General features: G+C 38.0%; 1 protein-coding gene across 2 annotated transcripts in view; it reads left to right on the top strand.

Moving 5' to 3' along the window:
- Nucleotides 1-20,516, top strand: part of LOC136846465 (cyclic nucleotide-gated channel alpha-3) — a 995,562-nt gene that overhangs the window by 48,958 nt on the left and 926,088 nt on the right. The window lies entirely within an intron of this gene.

The following is a 20,516-nucleotide window of genomic DNA, read 5'->3' as shown; positions in this document are numbered from 1 at the left end:
TATAAAAACGAAGGCGTTGGTGAGGAAATCTTATTACTTGCGTGGCTGCTTTTTTGAAATTAAGTTTTACCATTACTACTGGTGCTATCATTTTTATTGTCATTAAAAGTGGCGCTCAGTATGAAGTATGTTGTTGCCTGTACTGTTCGTATTCCTATTTCTGATCTCCGAAGTTTCATATTAAATACCTTCGATATTCCGAGATGAAACTTCAGTACTGACAACACAATAGGACTGTGATAGGAGAATAAAAGTTTCGAAATGCTGCCTATGTCACTGCAGCGGCACCGCCCCTCCCCCATTCCCCCCTTCTCGAGAATAACCCTTTTTCCCATGATGACCACCGAACGGACTATTTCTTTTTATACCTCGCTTGCAGGATTGCAGTGCTAGTGCCTGTAGGTCAGGAGAATGATAATAGTGATTCAGTGGAAAACTGCCGAAATCTCGGTGGCTTTTCCTAAGACTATACATAATTATGGTCTAACAACAAACGACTTTCATACAGCGTGACAGCTTTTACTAACATTGTACAATTGGTTCAAGGAAGAACATTGTAGCCGTATAGATAGTTAGTAGGATGAAAAGTAAACTTACTCAGAAAAAGCAAACAAAAACCTGTCAGGGAGGAGAATAATAATAATAATAATAATAATAATAATAATAATAATAATAATAAAAACATGGTCTTTTGCCAACTGAATCAGTGGGAGACAAATCTATGTCAGTGAGAGAATGAACTTGGACACTAAGCACTGCCCTACAACTGACAGGAACCTAGTGGAAGTAATGCTATTACAAAATAAAAACATTCCACGACAGAAGCTATTTAAAAGAAGACCATTATTAAAGCTGTAAAGAACAAGTCAGACTATGCAAGTATAGTAATTATGCAGGTGTGGTAATTGTTGTTTTCCTTCAGTTTAAATGATGATGATGAAGATGACGACTATTGTTATTTTGTGCCGAGGTGTGACGCGCCCCTAATGAACCCTATGTGTGGGCTTGTGAAGCGACGGACGCATTGAAATTGTACAGTGCAGTCCGTAGTCATCATAGTTCAGTAGTTGAGGACTGGTATGGTTTTAGCCCTTGTCTTCCTTGTCTTTGGAGCCATTCCTTTGTGTTAGAAAATGGCCGTGTGGAAACCATGTATTTGATTTACTGTACTGTAAGCTCTGTCCAGGGTATTTCTATCAAAAACAAAACCCCCGGAGTCGTGGAAAACGGGATGACTTTTAGAGTCTTTAGATCGGAACCCCACCCCGATATATATACATACATTATTAATATATATATATATATATATATATATATATATATATATATATATATATATATATATATATATATATATATAAATACATATATATATACATACATATATATATATATATATATATATATATATATATATATATATATATGTGTATGTGTGTGTGTGTGTGTGTGTGTGTGTGTATGTATGCCCATATATGCACACATTAATATACTGTATATACACACATATGACTAACTTATTTCCTTCATCGTCATTATTGTCAGCGTTGTAATACTTTGGATTTTCAAACAGGAAGAAAGATAGAAATGTGAAAAGTGCACTGGCGGTTTTTGTTTGTTTGTTTGTGTGCGTTTGTTTGTTGAGGTATGGAGAAGAGCGATTGAAAGAGCAGCGAAGAAAGGTGAGAGTGAGTGGCGGGGAGAAGGGGGTGGATCTGGGGTGGGAGGTGAGAAAGGCTTGTAGTGGAGGAAGGAGGGAGAAGGAAGGAGGATTTGGGAGGGAACGTAGGAGGGATCGGTTGTGAATTATACAGTCGATCCAGCCTGGGATGAGATTGAAGCTTGCGGGTGAGTTGATGGTACAAGGTTTAACTGAGAGAGAGAGAGAGAGAGAGAGAGAGAGAGAGAGAGAGAGAGAGAGAGAGAGAGAGAGAGAGAGCTTGTTTGTACTGCATGGATTCGAAGGGAAGACAGTGAAATCAGTCGCTAGGAATGAAAATGTTCAACTTGCAGGAGAAGCTGGTAAGTGGTTTCTGCAAAAGTTATCTTCTGAACAGATATATTTTTTAGTTATCTTTTCTACATAGTTCATATACACAATTTTCCATCGACGGGAACATTTTTCCATCTCCGGTTACTGCTGGCCTTCCCTGAAAGTTCTGACAACATTCACCGTTGTTACTGAAAAGATATAACGGAGTAAACCCTTGTTTCCATTTTAGATGGAAGAAGCAGCATTGCCGTGCTATCTTGCTGCACCGTGAAATTGTGGGAATATGGAAAGCTGTCATATTTTCTTGCTGCTGTCTGTATAGTCCCTGATATTGATGTCATTGCTGTCAGTATTATTGTTGTCATTGGCTTTCTTACGTCATGTTGCTGGCATTGGTGTTGCTACTACTGCCATAAGAGCTATTCTCGTCGTTCTTCCAACAACTGCTGCTTTTTCCTAATTTGTAGAAACTATTAAAATCTACGGCACATTTACCTTCATCAGGCGAAATTCGTTGCAAAACGTTTTACTCTGGGCCTTAATTCAAGAAACCCATCGAAAATATCACAAGTTGTGCTTTCGGGATATCAGGGTTTGGATATCTTTTCTATTTTTGCTCTTTCTACAACTTCAGTACCTTGGAATTGAGACCATGTGGAAGTATCAAGCTTTGTGTGAAACGCTCTTGAACAGCGTCAGGCTTTCTTTAGGATTAAAGAAGTTATCTTGAATTATCTGGGATCTTTACCATTTTAAACAATATGTTTCATAATCATTCTCAAACTGAATGTGTATCTTTTGACTTTTTTTATTTTTAGCTATGTATGAAGACTTAACTTTTCCAGATATTTTACACTTTCAAAGGAACACACAAAGGGAGGGGGGTGCGCTTGGAGTGATATAAATGCAAAACTAGTCTCTATGTAAAAAATATGTTATTTAGAAAGCACAAGTTACAAATAGAGCGGACTGTCCACAGACACGGTAGTTCTTTAAGCTTTCGCTTTTAAAACCTCGGTTTCCTAAGTCTCCAAGGATACTTATCAACTTTAACATTGATATAATTTACAGTTCCTATTGAGCTAGCTAAGTTCCACTACTTATATACATGTGTCCAGAAGAATATAACAGTAATATCTCTTGTCATATTAATAGTAGGAATTCAATTGAATCGTTCTTGAGGTTTAAATTAAAGTGTAGGTAGCTTGATAAAATGGCAAATGACCTTGGGAGTAGCCAATGGGGGAGCTTGGAAAGGTAATCCGAAACAGAAAATAAGGTTTTTTTTTATCAGATAGTGGGGATGTTGACCCTGGAGTGTGATATGACGTCAAAGATGGAAGCTGTAGAAGCTGGTTAGTAGCGACGACCTTTTAAGGAGATAAAGCAAAACGAGAAGGGACATTTACCATCCAGGCACGTATACCTTAACTGATGTCCACATGGCAAGCACAAGTAAAGGAAGCGACGTAAGGGACTGCCTCAAAAAACTGAATGACAGAGAAATAACAAATGGTTGCACTAAAACGTAAGATGGAAATAGGGAAAGAATACTTCCCACCTCTTCCCACAAGCTATTACAAAGGTAGATGACAATTTTGAGCGATTCAACATGGAACTATGTGTGACTTATGAATTTGTTAATTATTAATGTACACAAGAAGGCATTCATGGATCCTAATATGAATTGATTAATTATTAATGGACACAAGAAGGCATCCAAGGATCCTAATACTTATCTTCAAATATTCTTAGCCTAGATGTGTTCTAACCTAAGCCTTACATAATCCTAGACTTGCTTAATTCTGGGCCAGAATTTTTCAAGTGCTATCAACTAAACTAAACATACGATGAAAACTGATTCAGCGAGAACCAACACCAAACAACCAAGGATCAAAATAAAATCAAAAGAGCCCAATGTCTAGAAGCACCAAAAATGAGCGACAACATAAACAAGGAGCAACTAGCAATGAAAGAAGTCTACTGATTACTAACACAAAGAACCAAGAAAGACAGAGTATTAGGAACTAAGGTACCTAGCAGCAATCAAATGTATGAATTAAAAGGTGAGGCTAAGGGTCATTGGCCCACTATCGCTGCAGGGATGAAAACCATTGCTTGATACATATATCACTTGTCAGTGAAAGGTTTGTTAAAAAAGCAACTGAAAATTCGACCTCACTTGTAGATGTGAATATTACTTACCAATAAAAAGTTAATCAAGAATATGGGAGCAGTTCATAAAAATTAAAAGTAAAGGAAAAAGGGGCTAAGAAATTTTCAAACTACATCAAACAGTGATAATTATTAATAAGAAACTTACAATTGAGTGAAAGACATCAGTTTGCTTTAATCCTCGATTGATTAATCATAAGAATAGGCAGTTGATTAAGAATGCCCTAATTTTGTAACAAATTGGGTGAGAACAAAGGTGCATTGTGAACTTGCATTGAGGATCATCCAAGTGTGCAATTGTATTTTCCTGTTTTGTGTCAGAAAGGCAGTGGGGCATAGAGATGATTCGTCCTTTGTTGCAACATGGTTGCTAATGATGCATGATGGAGGGCACTTGTACTTTGTTGGTTGATCAGTTACTGAGAGGAAGTTTCAAGGTTTGTTCTGGCATGTAAGTAGTTATTAGATATGTCCTGATATTCAGATGTCAGCAGAGAGCAGAAGGGAATTTGCTTCTTGCTTACATACTTGGAGAACAGAAGATTCCACAACTGCACTAGGCAAACTATTCCAAATTTTAGTTGTAACCAAGATAAAACCCCTAGCAAACTAAGTAGAATTACATCTGATACTAGAAAATGACTGTTTTTGTAGTAGCAGCAGCCTGCCTAGTGTTGCGAACAAAACAGCTAGGTCAGGTGAAGAAGAGTTTAGTGGATGTTTGTCATAGTACATTTTATACAACAAACACAATGAACTCACTTCATGTCTGTGCCATAAGTCAACAGTAAGAGTTGTCAAAATAAACTTGACTGATGGCATTACTCTATCTAAGAGTTTGAGATAGTTGTCCATACCCGAAGACCACATTGGAGAACAACACTTTAATAAAGGAAGAAGAAAAGACTTAAAGCACTTATTAGATATAATAGTTTCATACTAGATATAATAGTTTCATCCTGAAACATGTTCTAAAACATTTCCACAAGATACCAATTTCTGAGAAACAGAGGAAGCAATATTACATGTATGTTTCTCAAAGTCGATTTCTTACAAAAAGTAACACGTAAAATCTTAAGAGAGTCACTGACATTTAAAAACATTCTTTTTACATGTCAATCAGTATGTAAAGGCAGGTGTTCTGGGTCAACTATCATACTTTGAGTTTAAGGAGGGTTAAGCTTCATGCTCCAAAGCCTACTTTAAGTATGAATACATGCCAGATCTCTGTTCAAGGATTCTGTACTACAGACCTAAGGCTTGGAGAAGGAGCAACAGCTATAAGAGTAGCATCGTCGGTGTATGCATTCAGTTTTTTGCTCCAGACCTTTCCACACGTCAGTAGTATAGATAATAAATAGAAAGGTCCAAGAACATTACCTTGTGGAATACCTGAAATGACATTACTAAAGCTACAATACTAGCCATCAACACAGACCCTTTGGGTTCTGCTCATTAAAAATTCTTTATTAATAAAAGATACACCAATCCTCCATAATCTTAGCTTGTAGATAAGTGCTTCATGACTCTCATGGTCAAAGGCTGCACTAAAATCTAGACTGACCATGCATACCTCTGCACCCTTATCAAGAGCACTCTGCAAGATGGTGGATCTTGACAAAGGTGCTTCACAAGTAACAAGGCCTTTACAAAACCCAATTTGTTATGCTGGTAGCAGGTTATTATCTTAAACAAACCTACAAAGAAGCTTAGAGAACGGTTTCTCAAAAACCTTAGACAAAACATGGGTAATTAAAATTTACCTATATTCCGAGTAGCATGAGGATGGACTTAGTACCTTAGGTAATGCAGCAATGTTTTCTTTTCTACAAACAGAAGGAAATCTTGAAAGTCCAACTATTCTCCTGAAAATAGTAGTAATCTTAGGAGAAATGAAATCCATAGCCTTTTTAGAAAAGATGGTAAAGATTCCATTAGGGTCTGTGTCACCATAACTGTAAAGGCCCAGAAGCGAAGTTTCGACCTCTCTAGATGTGAAGGTCATTGAACACCTTAGGCCGGGTTTTCACGATCAGGTTTACCTGCCAGTTCACCCATGACCATTCGACGGATGAGCATCCACACATAAAGAGTAGAACTGTCAGTCAGACCGTCAACTCAAGGTCATCGCCCTCAGTGCTTGCCTAGCCTTTGCCGTGGCAGCACTATATGGCAGCGATGGAAACTCCGCTGACTGATAAGGAGGTGGAGGTACAAAGACTAGCTGCTGCAGCAATTCACTTAAAAATAGGAAAGAAGCAAAAAGGCATAAGAGTATTGTCTAAATATTGCCTATTAAAGAGAGATGTCTATTCTCATACAATATTAATGAATAAGGTTAAATTAGACCTGGGGGTTGGTGAAGTAATTTATGAATTGGACCATGAAGCCTTCTTGCACTAATAACACCTTTCATAAAAAGGCAGGACACGGGCCTAGGCCTATACCAAATGGTTTGTATCACATCGAAATATACAGTTTTTATTTTTTATCATATGAGTTGGACTCACAACTGTCTACAAATAGCACCGCAGGTCTAACAATGAAAAGAATTAGGCCTATACAAAGTTTATTCATATTCTGGTCTAAGTGGCTGACATCCTTCCCAGATGAAATCCAGTGGAGAACTGTCACAAAATCGTTGCTTACCCATCCACACGTGCGATCACCTGTCAGTCGGTCGGATGAACTTTAGGTAATTCCATCAGTTCATCCATTCTGGTGAGTGGACTGACTCCACCCACAAACTTTCGCCACACGTAAGTTTAAACGTCAGTTTCGATGAACTGACAGATGGACTGACAGGTAAACCTGATTGTGAATACCAGGCCTTAGGCTCTGGAAAGCATGACTGAGGCAGCACAAGGACTCAACCACACTGTTTGCTCACAACAGCTTGACCCAAAAGTCCTGCCTTCTGTTTAGGGCAATATGCAGTGATTCCATCAGCTCCAACAAGGTGAGGCATGCTTGAATCGACTCCTGAGAGTGATGACTTGAGGGTAGACCTTCACTTACGGTCGTCACCACTGGAGAGCAAGATCTCTTTCTCACCCTCATTATAAGCTCTCTTGGAGACAACCTGAGCTTGACTTTTAATTTCAACAAAATTAAACCATAGGAAGTCTGATTGATTTTTCCTGTATAAAATGACAAACTTCTTTTTTTTATGGTAGGCAAGCTTAAACCATGACTTATCTTATACAGCATCCATTACGTATCATTGAGACAAAATGAGGATTTTAGATGGAAGTCTGCTATCATTAATAGTCCTAATAATGATCATTTAAATGCTCACTATTATTTGGACATTAACAGTGGTTCACCTGAGCTCAATAAAACACCATCCAAGTTTGCCTGGGATTTCAAGTATACATTTCTTGAAAAGCTAACATCAGGAACAACCTGATGCATCTTCACAATGATCAGAGGAACCAGCCAGCAAACCTACTCCACAAGATACAAACCACGTGACATCAGTGAATACAAGGTCAAGATGTCTGACAGATTGGTGTGTGGTTTCATTTATTTGGTCACAACCAGAAATAGTGGAGGAATCTGGAGTAGCAACACCATGATTAGCTATTGCTGTAACTGAGTTCACCCATTCAGTGTGATAAGCATTGTCATCACCTACAAGATTGAAACAGTCCTTGAAGTCAGCTTCCTGAACTGCTGCCATTTTTGTAAGCAAGCAGCCATAAACATTCTGGGCTCCTATAGCTAACAAAAACATGAAAATTATTAATCTTCCACAGACTTTAACCACTTGTATTTCATGACATCCACACTCATACAGTGGCGTATGAGATGCAGAGAAACCCTCTCAAATATACAGAGCCATTCCACAGGCCCTCGGAATGGCATTACACTTGAGTAAAATGGACTTCGGAAACCCTGGAATCAAGTTATGAAATATGTCGCAAATTGACACAGGAGTTTGAGAGCAATAGCGGATATCGAAATTAACAACAGCAACATCCCAATACTTTTTATTCTTTTATTATCCAAGGACATTGCTATATGAAATATATTTCTGTGATAAATTTTGTGGACCAGGAATATCTGCAAACTTAAAAATAATAGCAGGAACATGATATATATGTAAAATTAGTATTGAAATTTGTATGCCCATCAAAAGGAAAAATTATCGTCAGAATGAAATTGATCAACTGGGAGGAGCTGGGACAGCCAACGAAGACAATTACCTCTCCAGATTTACCAGGTACTGAAGGAAGGACAGTAGTGGTGATTTTGAAAATGAGCTCGTGGGTAAAAATAAATCAAAAGAAAATGATGAGGGCAGTGGCGTAGCTAGGAGTTTGTCAGTGGGTGGGCACCTAGGGGACACAGCTGAATATGGGGGGGGGGTGGCGGCCACAAGGCCTTGGAGGAATAATAAGATTATTCCTCCAAGCACTAGGCGAGCGGAGCGAGCCTATACAGCTGGGGGGTTTGAGATGTGACCAATTTCAGAGGCATTCCGAAGCCATATGAGAAGGGTATTAGGGCATATTCTGAGACCAGCGGTGGATATTCAGGCATTATACAGGTATCTGTGATTCTGTTATATTGTATCAAGTAAAACAGAGATGTACAGAAATCAAGTACATTATAATTATATATAATTACATAATAGGAATTACAAATTTGAAACTGAAAAACATAAAGTGAGCTATGCAAAACACATTAATTCCTGTGCGTATAGAAATTGTAAAACATAAGCATGGAAATACAAGAACAAAAAAATAAGATTTTTCATGTCTGTTATGTAATAGGTACGCTTGATCAAAAATTAAATGGATGAACGATATATATATATATATATATATATATATATATATATATATATATATATCTATATCTATATATATGTGTATATATATATATATATATATATATATATATATATATATATATATATATATATATATATATATATATATATATATATATATATATATATATATATATATATATATATATATATATATATATATATAAAGTATATATATATACAGTGTGTATATGTATATATACACACTATATATATGTTGTATATATATGTATATATACATATATATATATAAATATATAGTGTATAATTATATATATATATATATATACAGTATATATATAATTATATATATATATATATATATATATATATATATATATATATATATATATATATATATATATAATTTTTTTTTAAAGTAACAAAATTTGGAAAAATTGCTTGCTATACATTATATGTGATGAAGCAGCAAACTGCTGCGACATGACTCATTTTAACATATTCTCCTGCTCCTGTGATTTTCTGCAAATTCCTGTAAATCTAGTCTTTTAACTCGCATACTTTCAATTGATACCACAGCAAGATTACTTAATCTGTCATTGCCCATTGCATTTCTGAGAGTAGTCTTAATTAATTTCAGAGCAGAGAAGCTTCTCTCTGCTGAAGCTGACGACACAGGTAACACTACAGAAATTTTGGCTAGTCTGCGGAGTTCAGGAAATGCCGCCTCATATGGATTAAGAATTTTCAGTAAGTCTAACAGTGATTTAGGCCTTTCAGTGTCGCTTACGTCCTTGTAGCGTCTTTCTAACATGCGTTTTGCAGACTACAGCTCATGGTTGAGATCTTCAGTGTTAGCATTATGGGGATGAATAAGTCCACATATTTTCTCGAAAGATAAGAATTCCGTACTTTGTGGGTTAAGTGACTGTAATGCTTTCATAAGTGTGCAGTTTCATTACTGAACCGCCTTTGCATTTCTGACAACATATGGTCTACAGTAGGGTAAAAAAAAGTGAATTCGTGCTGAATCCTTAACACTTAGGTCAAAGTGTGTACTTCCTGACTGTTTTCCAATAGAATCAACAAAAACAAACTCCTGCAATTTTGCAGAAATTCTACGTTTTCTTGATGGTCTATACTCTGAAGTATCAAAACCATGAGCTGTTGAACTCTTCTCCACCTCATCCCACAAAGGATCAAAAGAAGATGGATCTGAATGCATCTCTTCAAGTTGAACTGTTACAGTTTGAATTAATTCTACAGCTTTTACCAAGTCAAGGTTAGCTGACTGTAGCAAATTTGATAATTGATTTATCTTACCAAGAATATATGTCATGATAACTAACCTCATAACAAAATGAACATTTATTTGGCATATCAGTCGTCTTGCATCAATAGCCCTATCTGCATTGAAGTTATCTGCTAAATCTTTCAGAGCACATACCACAGCAGACAACCTATTTCTGATTACTTTGCAAGCATCATACCTGCAAGCCCATCGCTTATCTGAAAGTCGCTTTAGCTTTCTTGTTTGCTCACTGGGATACAGTTTCTTTTGTACATCTATCCACTTTGCATGGGCATAAGAACCACTAATGAATACATACAGTTTTTCCAACAATGAGAAAAATTGTGATGCGTCAGGTAAAGATTTGATGACATTGACAAGATCTAGATTTAGACGATGGGCATCACAGTGTACATAGAAAGCAAATGGTGCCTCTTGTTTTATGCGTGCTGCATCTCCTTTGTGTCTGCCACTCATAATTGAGGCACCATCATAACCTTGACCAACTAAATTGGCCTTGAAATCAATTTCATGTCTTTTTAGAACATTATTTCGTGAATTAATGCATATGCATCAAGTTGAAAAGCAACTTTAGAGTCTAAGAAACTCTCAAAGAGGTTTTCTTTGTAATAGTACCTGATAATGAGGGATAATTGTTCTGTTTTAGATACATCCTTAGTTTCATCAACTATTATGGAGAAAAATTTGGCTTCTTTCACTTCATTTACATTTCTGTCCTAATCATCTCGGCTAAAATACAAATTATTTCATTTTGTATCTCTGGGCATGTGTACTTGGCATTTTTTGGTCCACCCTCTAACCGATCTTTTACAAATGGATCATGACTGGCAACTATTTTTAAAATTTGCCTGACATTGCCTGGGTTGTCGGTCTCTTCTCCTTCTCTATGCCCTCTCTGAGCCAGTTTCTGTGTACAAGTCACCAAAAGTACTTACCCTAATGACTTTATGAAGTGACGATTTTCTTTAATTTTCTTCTAGAAGCTATCTCCCATTAACTGCCTCACAGAGGTGTAATGATCCTTCATTTTCTTGTGTTCACCCCAAGCAACCATTGTATCACTATGATAGGCTGCATGAATATGCTTTGCTAGCCCTCCTCCCTTTCCAATTGGAATCAACATCATACGTCTCTAAGAGACGTATGATGTTGATTCCAAGCTGATGGAAAATATTTATTATATTTGAAAGTATTTCGTCAATAGAGATGCCTTAGTGGCCCCGTGGTCAGTGGGTGGTCACCTGGGTGGGCACAGGATTCTTGTGGCTGGGCACTTGCCCGCCCATGCCCACCCTTAGCTACGCCACTGGATGAGGGTAAGGCAACCTCTTGCTAAACCACCAGGCATCCTCTGCCCTTCTACTAAGCCAGCCCTGAATTTTGGGTGGAAAATTACGTGAAAAACAAGAGGAAGAGGGACTGACAGGAAAGTATGCTTGTGTGTACTCCCAAACAAGGGAACTCTAATCCAAGACAGTGGATGACCCCCACACAAAGGCTATGCCACAGTCTAAGATTGAAGAACAGTGGTTTATTTCAGAGTGGTCTTCTCTTAGAAGAGACTAGTGAGTCTTCTGCTCAACAAGGAAGGACAGAACATAAAAGGGCAAGAGGTACAGGGGGGTTGTGTTATCAAGTATGTGTCAGCAGTAAAAGATATGTAATGAATATGCCATAGAAAAAATCTGAGCAGAGAGAGATCAAATGACAGACTGTACTGGCCAGCCTTAGAAAGGACCTTAATCTCCCTAGTGGTAGTACCTCAACAGACCGCTGGTGCCTTGTCCAACCTACTACCTACTGTCTGTTGGGTGTCCATGGTTTGAAGGATGTGATTGAGGTATGTCATTGGGTTGTGGAGGTAGTATCAAAAGATCAGTCATAACCTACTTGGTTTGGGAGCCATTTGTTGCACTTTGTTCCAGTATTTGGCACTTTAGCTTAAGGCCTTTCTTTTGATCTAAGTGGGATGCCACAAAGTACAATTCTGTGTTAAACTGTTAGCGATAATTTCTATCACTGTAGAATCACACGGATGGTGTAGGTTCAGGAGTTGTCGTTGCCCTTTGTGACTTGCAGCGTAAGATGCCTTAAATTTGTTGCAGTTTCTTTTTCTTGACACACCAAGGGTGAGATCATGAAGGGCTTTTGAGACCTTCATGGGGTAATGGTCTTAATATCTCTGTCAGTGGTTTGGAAATGCTCGTGAATCATATTTTCCAGCCAGCATGTGTCGAGTTGTAACTTGGTTGGTGATTAGAGAGCTCATGCATTTTGGTCTCATGCACATGTGAGTTGGAGGGATGCCAGTTTGCTGGTGCATGGAGAAGTGGGTTCTGCAGGGTGCTAAATTGTGGACTATTGCAGTCATACATGTTGATTTATATGTGGATTTACATGTCAGTTACTCAGCTATCTTCTTTTGTGTCATAACCACTATTAAGGAAAACAGGTTTTAGTAAGGTTAGAAGAAATGTGAGGCACGATGCCTGGCAAGGTAAAGAAAAAGACAAACAATGGTGCTGGAGGCTTACCAAAAGGGGAGATCAGTCAAGAGTCTCATTGTGAGGGAAAAAGAGAGAGAACCCCAACTACCAACATGGGAGAGAGAAAGCAACTAAGATACATGTCATTTATGGGTGATAAAGGAGCTCCTCTTTGTGCAGATAATGAGGAGAAGTTGAGACCCAGGAAGATGGCATTGCCAGTGGGTACCCACATGGTGTCATTCTTTGCCAACTTTTATGAATATTGCTTAAGAAAGTGCCTTCTCCAGAGTACTTGCCCAGGCCACCTACTGCAGGTATAATATCAATTATTTCATTAGGACAGGAACGTAAGAAATCATAAACTGGTCCAGACAAACATTCAGAGAGAATATAGCCCTTATTTCCACACATGAGAAAATCACAAATGGGAACTTCACTTCCTTGATATCCTCATTTCCCAAGATAGCACACACAAGACAAAAATGTACTTGAAGGAGAAGAGCTTGGGCCTATGCTTCAATAGCCTGAATGAGTGATTTGAAGGCCTTAAGCAAGCAGTGTATCATCACTGCACAGAGCACTTTACTACTATTCATTGTGGCACCATACCTACAGGGAGATTGTGTAAGCATCAAATTTTTGTTAATGATTTCTATTCTAACTCCAACAACAACGCAAGAGTTGAGAACTGGTACAACCAAACCGTTCCTATGCTAGGAAAGGGCCCCAACTTTCAAGCTCCACTACCATGTCCACATGAGCTCAGGGCACGAAGATGAAGTTGCTCTACAGGAAACCATCACCATTAATGTTAAATCCTTTAATCTGACCAGACTGTTAACTTTATATATTATAAGGTACAAAAAAAAAAACCTGCTGATGAAGAATAACCCAACTATAGCACTACACATCTTAGAAAAAAGAAATGTGGTATACCAGTTATGATTGCCTGTTTGAGTATGGCCGGGACTTATATTAAGATGACCATGAATATTGAAAGGATTTTTGTCATGATCAAATAGGTGCCATAACTGGCACTATTCCTGCCTAACAGGGCCTAATAGTCACCATAGATGTCATTGACAGAGCCCAGGACGGCTGCTGCCTTCGCATGCTGGAAGTTTTGCATATATTGGAAAATAAACTCTTCCTGGATATCACAGACATTCCTATACCTAATGAGCATCAAAAAACCTTCAACAAAGAAAGCTACAGCTCCCAAAAATATGAACACCAATCAGGCCTACATCCCTCTGATGCAATGGCCTGAGGAACCGTACCCTCTGGATGCCCTGACCCACCCACCTGTCAGAGGGTCACTGAGGTTATGCCAGAGGACCCTTGACCATTACGATCAGTTTTACTTGGCTCACATGGGAGAGGTGCCAGCCAATCAACGATGAACACTTATGAAGTGTTTTGTAGTAGGCACTTGCTTGCTACATCACTTTCTCGCTTGCTTCCATACCGTAATTCGCTTTAGCAATTACTCTCCTGAGTACATTTGTTTTCGTATAAGCACTCATACGTTTTCACCAGTAAAATAAAAAGGTCCGTGAATGTGTCCATACCTTCCTTGGATGACATGAATATCGGACAATTACCGTATAGCCTTTCTTCTACACAGAAAGGAGTTGTTAGAAAAATAGAGAAACTTTGTCATAAATTGAATTCCGCTGAAGCAGCCATTATTTTTAATGAGACGTATGAGAGAGGGTCTCCTTCCCGTGGATAATAATCATGATATTAATGATAACAGATAATGGCTACATCAACGGAGTTAATTTTATATTTCATCTTTTCACATTTTCCTATTATTCTTCCTATTATTCTGTTTCTTCTGGGCATAAATCATTTAAAAGCTGCCCCATATTCATCTCGTAATTTCCAAATACGCAAGGCATGGACATTTGGGAATTGCTTTTCTTTTTCCAAAGAGGATATACTTGAAAGTATGAAATGTCACCATCATTTGGATGTGTTGCATTGGCGGAAAAGTGTCAATAGTCGGATCTTTATTAGATAGTGACCCAGGGTTTTAACCCGGTGTGTATCCACCTTTGCGGCGTGTTTAGTACTAGCCCGTTGAGGATGACCGTGAAAACATAAACAAAAAACTAAATAATCATAAGGATAATGACTCCAAAGAAATATTAGTCCTAGATAACGACCCCCGAACTTTGCTGGGGGTCACTATCAGGAAAGATCCCAATAGTCTTGCTTAAAGAAGGGAATTCTAGTAATTAATAACCATCATAATCATAAATGCAACACTGCGAAAACTCTGGTGCTTAATGTTAGCACCTGATACCAATGAATTCACGAGTTCGAACCGGGTACGCACAGGCAAATCAAATTGTTTTTATGCCTGCAGTTATTTCCTTAATTAAAAAGTAGTGTTAGAGATCCTGACTCTGCAACAGTATCATGAACTCTCTCTCTCTCTCTCTCTCTCTCTCTCTCTCTCTCTCTCTCTCTCTCTCTCTCTCTCTCTCTCTCATGCAGTATGCAAAGGCAGACAGCGAGGATTAACAAAGTCTTGATGCAGTTACTGCATAGTTTTAGAAACTTTTGTAATTTTGATTCTTCTCCCGATCAAAAATTTATGCTATAGTTGCCTTCGACGAGTCAGTCAGTACGTACGTGTTCCGTACGGCAGCTGAACTGAGGCACGGGCTGTGAGCCTTCTTGTAAGGCGGATTATTTCACTGGTCCGAGGTAAGGCTTAGGTGACGTTGGTTAGAGGAGATCTATTTGAATTTGGTATGAGGTGAGTTCTGATAATATGTAGGTCAGGGGAGAGAGGTCTTTGTGACGTTGATGTATGGCAAAGTCTGTATGACCCTACGATGGTTGTTGATGAGAAACTTCGGATTAACTTACTGTGGAAAACAAATTCTCTCTCTCTCTCTCTCTCTCTCTCTCTCTCTCTCTCTCTCTCTCTCTAAGGAGGCTGTTTTTGTTCCTGATTGTCTGTATATATTTGTTAAAAGGATTACGCAGAAAGTTATTTGTGGATTTTTGCGACACTTTTATCAAAGGTGGGGTTCATGACTGAAAAGAGCTAATTACATTCCGGTCCAGGTATGGACGTAGCTTTTGTCGTTTCATGGGGGTCAAAGGTCAGTTGCGTATTTAACCATAACTTGAAATTTGCGAGGCTGACTTCATATGTGGTTTGCTTAGACTACTAATGAAGTTGATTTGGAATGCTGTGGACAGGGCCACGCTTAAGGTCATGTTGAAGAGGGTAGATGTCAAATGGGAGTTACACTAGCAGCAAGTATAGCAAGCACCAACCAGTAATGAGTCAGGGTCACTCTGTAGGTCAATGTCAACGGCAACTTGTGATCTCTGCAAAATGATGCCTGCATATTTGGCATGAACAGCGCACTAATGAAAGTTATGTGCAAAGTGCGATCAAGGTCAAAGTCGTGATTACAGGTCAAAGATCAGATAAAAATTTAACCTTGACCATAACTTTTGAAATATATAAGATGGACTTCACATCTTGATGATGCGCTTATCAGATGAAGGTGATGTACAGAGTGAGGTCAAGGTCATAACTATAAGTCAAAGGTCCATTGTGAAATTACCCTCGGTCATGGTCAATGGCAGATATGCAGAGTGAGCTCAGGATCATAATTAAAGGACATATATGAATTTAAATTATAATTTTAATTCTTTTTGTATATTCATTTCAGAGGATTATGAAAAAAGTAGGAAAATATAACAAAAGGGGTTCCTTAAGAATAGCAAAAAATAATGAGCTCATGAGAGGGACAGTAATGTAACACGTAGACATATGGGACCTTTTGTGTGAGAATTCCTTAATCCTGGCGGAGGTTTGCAGTCTCCAGTTGGTGTGATTATTATTGTTTTTAGTATGTAGTTCCGTTTTTTTTAACCATTACTATTATTAGAGATTAACAACACAGAATTACTATTTTTACTGGTTAACAAGACAGAATTACTGTTATTACTGTTCCCATAACGTGAAAATGACAATGGCATTGGAAAGGGCGGGAACATCTAGTTCCGACGCGAGGGGCGCTGCGCTCCTTTCCAAAGTTTGGCCCAAGTGTCGATTGAGAATTACCCTGGGTTGGATGACGGAAAGTCTAACTTGGCGTTCATTACCCGTAGACTTGTTGCTACCCATTGACAGAATTTCTCATCTTAACTTCGAATTTCAAGGCTTTAAATGGAAAGTGTATCTAATTATAATAGGAAATATAGAAGTTAAAGGCCATTTGGCTATTGCAATGTATAGTGTGGCGAATGGAAACGTCTGGCTGTCTTTCCCTTTGTCCTCTTTCCCTCACTGGAAGATCTAACTAGACTTGTGCCGGGGTGGAATTTCCAAGGCCTTAAAATTAGCAGCTACTCGTATAATCACGTTACTTAGCTCTTCAAAGGATCAGGTTTAATCTACTTTAGTCCATTATACAAAAGATAAGGGGTCGCGTATGCCTGCTTTACATGGAGTCTACTTCATCCAGGTTTCTTGTTGTGCAGGATATCTATCTATCTATCTATCTATCTGTCCATCAATCTATGTATCTATCTATCTATCTGTCCATCAATCTATGTATCTATCTATCTATCTATCTATCTGTCCATCTATCTATCCATCTATCTATCTATCTATCTATCTATATATCTATCTATATATATGTTATGTATATATATATGTGTGTGTGCGCGCGCTCGTGTGCGTGTGGCTGTGTATGTATATAAAGGGAGAAGATTTCCTAAGAGCATCCTTTAGTTGCCTTAATGCAGTGGATTTCAGTCCAAATCAGTGTACAAAATATTCAGTGTAAATGTAATCTTTTCATATAACAGCAGTGTAAAAACGACATGCTTACAGGAAATTGTTGTCAACAGACTAGCAGCATGGTTTATAAAATCCCTTGTATCGACTGTTTTTCTTTTTATTTGGTCCAGGCAGTGGTTGTAGATACTGGAAAATAAACGGGTTGCCTGATTTGAAGTGTTCAGTAACAGTTTTTCTTTTTATCGTTTCAGCAAAAGATAGTTATTTTATTGTTAACCTTCGCATATATGTTGGCTGTGTAAATATATTTTGTTCGCTTAATAGATAGCCCTCTCGATAATTTCTGCCAGGTAGAGCAGTTGGGTCAGATGTTGACGAATCTTCTCAAATTCATTGTAGAGATACACGTGCAAGCATATCCTAAGCCCTCCAAGAAATAGGTTACAGTCCGCCATGATCTTGGCTCAAACACCTCGATGACTTAGGAAGTGGGTGAAGGACACGACGAAAATAGGCTTTCTGTTCACGTTAAAGACTTATTTTGTCTGTTCCCTCGATAAAGATATCTAGGAAGGCCAATTTACCGTCTTTTTTCCCATTCAGTTTTGAGTATAATAGTTCGCATTAGTGCATTTTAATCTGTAAAAAATCTCGTCTGCTGTTGTCCTAGAATGTAGAGGCGAAATTAATTTTAGATATTCCATGTAAACATTCGTTAGGAAGCTGGTGAGGGACCTGCCCATTCTATAGCAGAATTGTTGGTTGCGTATATGTTAATCTATTATAATTTTATCAGTGATGTGAGGAAAATGTTTTACAAACGATTTTAATTTCTTACTTTAAAAAGACTTTGGAAAATAACGATTCTACGTCGAGACTGAGAAGTGTGATGTTGTTTGAGGGGACGTTCAAGTAATGATGTTTTTTCTCATGAAATACTTTACCTGGTTTATGCTGGAGGATGATAATGTTTATAGGAATGGTGATCATAAATTTGCCGAAATTCTCCTCTCTCTCTCTCTCTCTCTCTCTCTCTCTCTCTCTCTCTCTCTCTCTCTCTCTCTCTCTCTCTCTCTCTCATCCCGTTTCTGAAACTCATCTTGCTTAGAACGTCACTTTGAACACCTTTTCCCAACGAAGAGTTTCAGACTTTTTTTTCCTTTTGATCGTTCTTGCTTTGTAACTGTTGAAAGTTGTGAGGCTCATAACTCCATTCTCACACTTTTTCTCGAATATTTCGATCATTTTACCTACCTTTTCGTTCTTTTCCTTAATTATTTTTTGTTACTCTTGTTCGGGTTTTCAACATGGACCCTGCATTTTTCAGAGCTTTCAGATGATCGATGTAATATGAACTAAGTAAAGGTGCATGCCTGGATTACCGACGGGCAAATGACTGTGGTCGCGTTATTTTTGCTACATTTTACACACATACAATATATATATATGTACATATATACATACATACATATATATATATATATATATATATATATATATATATATATATATATGTATATATATATATATATATACACATACACACACACGCGAAGTTTTTTGTATCCTCGTACATTAATTTATTTTTTTACCCGACGGGCGATTTTTTTTTACCATGTGAACTTCTATTTTGTTATACCTATGCGAGTATTTTTCAAACCTGACTAAAATTAAATACTAGAGGATTTGTCTCATGGAAATATGGAGACGAGCTAAATTGCCTGAATAATTCCCATACACGCATACACATACTGCAAGACGACGACAGCAGAAGCCCTTTTGTCTTGTTTGAAGCTTGTTAAGCAGTGAAGTTTAATATTAGAACATGATAACAATGAAAAGAATGAGATGAGCTGAATTGTCCAGATCACGCTCGAGGACACGCATTCTCTGAAAGTACCTGCTGAAGTGATTCAGTGAAACGTAGCAATTCGCCTTCTGAACGAAAGACCGATGAAGTTTTCGCTTACAGCGGCCACCCCTCCAGCCCGTAGTGGGGTAGCACCGTCAGTGTACCTCATGCGGTGCACTTTGGGCATTACTTAAGGTTCTTTACAGCGTGCCTTCGGCCCCTTGCTGCAACACCTTTCGTTCCTTTTACTGTGCCCCCTTTCATATTCTCTTTCTTCCATCTTACTTTCCACCCTCTCCTGACAATTCATTCATATTGCATCTACGAGGTTTTCCTCCTGTTACACCTTTCAAACCTTTTACTGTCAATTTCCCTTTCAGCGCTGAATGACCTTATTGGTCCCAGTGCTTGACCTATGGCCCAAATTCTGTATTCAATTCTATATAGCGCCATCCATGTAGATACCCATTAAACTGATCGAAAAGAACTGAGGTGGTACAATGCGTAAAGCGTAGAGGTAAGCGATATCTAGTATAGATTCTACGGCCAGAATTTTCCACCGATGAGACAATGCTGTTACGAAGAGTGAAGTTGTGTGTGTTTGTCCTCGTGCAACAACACCTTCGCTAATGTACTGTACGTGCCTGCAAACTTTCACTTATATAACAAAGTTTTTGCTGACTAGTACAAAGTTTGTCGATAAGATGTTAATGGATTATTATTATTATTATTATTATTATTATTATTATTATTATTATTATTATTATTATTATTTATTATTATTATTATAAGGTATCTGCGTTTGCTACGAGCCTAAGGGACCCCAGTAAGGAAAGCAGTCCGTTACGAAAAAAATTCAGAGTTAAAAAATGAGCCATGTCAAGATAGACAAAATAAATCAAATAAGATAAAACCAATAGACTGTGGGGTGAGGCTCATGTGATACTGCCCAGCAAAGAAGCATTAACACCAAGTTTGAACTCCCGAAGTTCTAAGGATCAGCTAAATGATTCCACTCCATAACTTGGTCACAGCAGAAATAAAACTTCTAGAAAACTGCCTGGAATTGAGTCTCCCCAAAGAAGGGGCAAAACTATTAGAATTAGCTGGCCCCTTC

This window comes from Macrobrachium rosenbergii, chromosome 15, assembly GCF_040412425.1.
Source record: "Macrobrachium rosenbergii isolate ZJJX-2024 chromosome 15, ASM4041242v1, whole genome shotgun sequence".
Lineage (NCBI taxonomy): Eukaryota > Metazoa > Arthropoda > Malacostraca > Decapoda > Palaemonidae > Macrobrachium > Macrobrachium rosenbergii.
The sequence above is the reverse complement of the archived record's forward strand: the minus strand, read 5'-3'. Positions and strand labels throughout refer to the sequence as shown.